The sequence below is a fragment of the Schistocerca nitens genome, chromosome 5 (genome assembly GCF_023898315.1).
Source record: "Schistocerca nitens isolate TAMUIC-IGC-003100 chromosome 5, iqSchNite1.1, whole genome shotgun sequence".
Taxonomy (NCBI): domain Eukaryota; kingdom Metazoa; phylum Arthropoda; class Insecta; order Orthoptera; family Acrididae; genus Schistocerca; species Schistocerca nitens.
In genome coordinates this window covers 252930231-252935183 of record NC_064618.1, presented here as the reverse complement: position 1 = coordinate 252935183, position 4953 = coordinate 252930231, and positions in this window count along the sequence as shown.

The window sequence follows — 4953 nt, the reverse complement described above, 5'->3', positions numbered from 1 at the left end:
TTCCTCAGATTCTGTATGTATGTTGAGACTGATTACAATACATGTTTCATCTCCAAAAATTACTAACTCTAAAGGCGTGTGTTACTAGGGGCGCCCAGTAAGTAATGCGACACATTTGTTTCTGAAAGGAGGTTTATTCAGGATTCCAATATACCGTATTATTGCTCACTCTTTCGGCAACAGAATCCTATTTTTCAACTTAATCTCTGCTCACTGTGAAGGCCTTACGCCACTGTACTGGGAGAGCCAATATGCCCACTGAGTGCCACTCTACTGGTCGACGTGTGGCGCTACTCCATATACTGACGTATTGGCGGCTGGCCGGCACATGGGAGGTCTGACAGCTTTGCCCAACTTTGTTGCCATGATTAGAGACGCCTCGCCCAACGACTCACTAAAACTGGCAGAGAAAAATAACGTGTCGCATTACTTACGGAACGCGACTCGCAAATTAAAGTTAAATAACATACATTAGAAGGAACAGTATGCCCAAGCGTGTGCAACTCCATTAATGATATCCCTCCAAATCAGAGAAATACCTCCTTCTGATGTTGATGAATCACGATGTTCTACTTTTAGCTTTCTTTCTGCTAAGCATGACAGGACCCGTCTGTTAGCTATACCGTTAATTCGATAAACCCTCAGTTGTGATAAAATATTGTGGATGTTGGCGAGCTGAGTGACAAACTGCAATGTTCCTGGATGAGCACTACTTCAACCTGTTTTCCAGTTATGTGCGCTTAGAAAAAAAAATGGTTCAAATGGCTCTGAGCACTAAGGGACTTAACATCTGTGGTCATCTATCCCCTGGAACTTAGAACTAGCTAAACCTAAAACATAAGGACATCACACACATCCATGCCGAGGCAGGATTCGAACCTGCGACCGTAGCGGTCACGCGGTTCCAGAGTGAAGCGCCTAGAATCGCACGGCCACACCGGCCGACTGTACGCTTACGTTTTAGTCTTTACGCTAAGGACTGCGAACTGGCAGCCTTTGTTTTGGAGCAGCATATTGGACAGATGCCGTTTACGATGTCTGAGGCCGTTACAGGACACAGCTTCAACCCCGAACGTTGAGGGACACCTCTCTAGCAACTGCTACATCGGTGACGATCTTCGATTCCTAAGCGGTGCCTCTTCACACTTCAGCAGGATGAGGAATGTGGACGTCTTCTTCGAAAAACATCAGTTTCCATTGCTTTCACGACCTAGCCTCCACGTTCGTCGCACTTCTCACCCACTGAACATACTGTACCGGTGGCTAGTTTACAACTTGATCGTCGCGGTTCTCCAGCAGCCACAACTGATTAGTGGCTTCAAATAACAGCTTCCTGGAGAAAACTTCGCCAAAAATGTATTCAAGCCGTCTATAATTTTATGTTACGACTTCTTTTGGAGGTTCTGATTAAATCACATGGTGGAATTCACACTAAATTAAATCATCGCTAAAAGAGATATCGTACACTTGTGCAAAAGTAATTATTTGCGTTTTATCAGTGTACCTAAACTGTAATAAAAAAATCATTTCAGTCACATATACTAATTTTGATGTTGGTGTTACCGCAGACGTTGTGTTGCTATCCATTCATTGTATATGACTCACAGATGTGCTGATCATACGTTAGCCTTAGTTGCTGGTATACAGTAGATTGTAGAAAGTGATAAATAGCTACTCATACAAACTTTACTGTTGGTAGATATACGTCCAGTTCGGCCGCCGTATTTCAAGTCCTTTTTAGGTGGTGCCACATCGGCGACTTGCAAGTCCTCACAGAATTCGTCATAAACTGCGTTGTTCCAGACAGTCATGGAGACCTGCAGCACCCGCCTGACTCACTGGCAGCTCTTCTAGCTCTTGTGCCTACTCCAAATGACATCTCGTCTTGATTCTGCAGGGTGATCGCAATACGGAGACTCGTCAACATCTTTACAGGAGCTGTTAGGTACGAAAGAAACTAATCTTTCTTGTTTCGGTGACATTTACCCAGAAAGCCTAATGGTTCTGTATTCAACGTATATTGCGGAAAGATGACTCCCGTTCAAGAATCGTGTGGAAAAATTGAAATAATCTGAACCGTGAAAAGAATGATGCAGGCAGTCGTTTCTATGGCTTAACAGCTTAGAACGCACGCACCCGTGTTCCAGAGGCGCCGGCACGGTAGCTCAGCGTATACGGTCAGAGGGCTAGCTGCCCTTCGAAAGAAAAACGAATATGTGGTATTCAGCGATGAACTTGGAGGGATGTCACGTGACATTCGCCCAGACAAAATACTGAGAAAAATGACGAACAAAATTAATAAAAAAGAAACAGCTTCCTTAACTGGCAATAATACCGAGTTCGAATCCCGTCGCTCTTCAAATTTTGAATAAACATCATCAGCAATGGCGACCAAAGATTTCCGGCATAAGATGTCGAAGTCACCCTCATACTGCTAACGGGCTTGTCGAAGAGGGCGGAGGAGCAGACTGAGGTTCAGGGCACTCTCTTGCCCTTGGGCTGGGACACTGTCCTTATAACGCGGAAGAATAAGTAATGATCAACGGCATGACGACGCAGAAGGCAATGGAAAACACTGCATTAAAGAGACATAGCGTGTATCCATAGGACATATGGCCTGTAATTGCAAAAATGTCATGACGATTTTACCACGGGCAAAAGATTCCGGAATAGAACCTCTTAGGGTCTCCGGGACTGGCTACCAGGCTTGACTAACCGACGGGAGGAGAACTTTCTATAATGTCTGAGATTTGAACATGATAGAGAAGCTGGGCCGCGCGGGGTAGCCGCGCGGTCTAATGCGTCTTGCCACGGTCCGCGCGGCTCCCGCCGTCGGAGGTTCGTGTCCTGCCTCGGGCGTGTGTGTGTGTGTGTTCTCCTTAGCGTAAGTTAGTTGAAGTTAGATGAAGTAGCGTGTAAGCTTAGGGACCGATGACCTCAGCAGTTTGGTCCCATAAGACCCTACCACAAATTTCAATTTTGTCAGAGAAGCTGGAAAATCTGGAAGTACGTTTGAAGCACAGGATTGTGTGGCAATGAGACGTGGACTGTGGGAAAATCGAAACAAACGAGACTCAAAGCATGTCAGATTTGATGATATAGAAGAATGTTGAAAATTAGGTGGACTGACAAGGGAAGGAATTGGGAGGTTCCCCAGAGAATCGGCGAGGAAAGGAATATATGGAAAACATTGACGAGATGAAGGGACAGCATGGTAGGACACGCGCGAACACATCACGGAGTAGTTCCATGGTACCAGAGGGAGCTGTAGACGGTAAAAACTGTAGAGACAGAGATTAGAATACACCCAGCAAATTATTGAAGGGCTTTTTGCTGCAATTGCTACTCTCTGAGATGCTACTCTCTGAAATGCTGTCCATGCATCAGCACGGCTTTAGAAAGCATCGCTCCTGCGAAACGCAAGATATTTCACGTAATATCTTGCGAACCATGGATGAAGGGTATCAGACGGATTCCATATTCATTGACTTCCGGAAAGCGTTTGACTCGGTGCTCCACTGCAGACTCCTAACTAAGGTACGAGCATATGGGATTGGTTCCCAAGTATGTGAGTGGCTCGAAGACTTCTTAAGTAATAGATCCCAGTACGGTGTCCTCGATGGTGAGTGTTCATCGGAGGTGACGGTATCATTTGGAGTGCCCCAGGGAAGTGTAGTAGGTTCGCTGTTGTTTTCTGTCTACATAAATGATCTTTTCGACAGGGTGGATAGCAATGTGCGGCAGTTTGCTGATGATGCTGTGGTGTACGGGAAGGTGTCGTCGTTGAGTGACTGTAGGAGGATACAAGATGACTTGGACAGGATTTGTGATTGGCGTAAAGAATGGCAGCTAACTCTAAATATAGATAAATGTAAATTAATGCAGATGAATAGGAAAAAGAAATCCGTAATGTTTGAATACTCCATTAGTGGTGTAGCGCTTGTAGCGCTTGACACAGTCACGTAGATTAAATATTTGGGTGTAACATTGCAGAGCGATATGAAGTGGGAGAAGCATGTAATGGCAGTTGTGCGGAAGGCGGATAGTCGTCTTCGGTTCATTGGTAGAATTTTGGGAAGATGTGGTTCATATGTAAAGGAGGCCACTTATAAATCACTAATGCGACCTATTCTTCAGTACTGCTCGAGCGTTTGGGATCTCTATCAGGTCGGATTGAGGGAGGACATAGAAACAATTCAGAGGTGGGCTGCTAGATTTGTTACTGGTAGGTTTGATCATCACGCGAGTGTTACGGAAATGCTTCAGGAACTCGGGTGGGACTCTCTAGAGGAAAGGAGGCGTTCTTTTCGTGAATCGCTACTGAGGAAATTTAGATAACCAGCATTTGAGGCTGACTGCAGTACAATTTTACTGCCGCCAACTTATATTTCTCGGAAAGACCACAAAGATAAGATAAGGGACATTAGGGCTCGTACAGAGGCATATAGGCAGTCATTTTTTCCCTCGTTCTGTTTGGGAGTGGAACAGGGAGAGAAGATGCCAGTTGTGGTACGAGGTACCCTCGGCCACGCACCTTATGGTGGATTGCGGAGTATGTATGTAGATGTAGATGTAGAAGGGTTGGCACAGGAGACGAATTCGTAGTGAGCTGTATCAAACCATCGAGAAGGCTGCTGAAAAAAAAAAAAAAATGAAAAAAATCTTATAGTTGAGGGCAGAACAGTGGGTGGAACTGAATTGGTCTGAATTGGTGGTTGTCACATTTACAGCGAACTGAAACCGAGGGAGTTGACTGATGGGTTGAAAACGTTTTCTTGGTTCTGAAGACGACGGGACGGTGGGCGGGCTGTGGAAAGAGAGAAAGCTGTCCGATTGGTCCTGTGACTCCGATCGACAGCCGGGCTCTGGACCCGTGTGCCCACACGCCGGCCCGTATCGTGTGTCTGTGTGCGGCCGGCCTGGAGCGGACCAGCTGGTCCCTGGCGGCTGGCG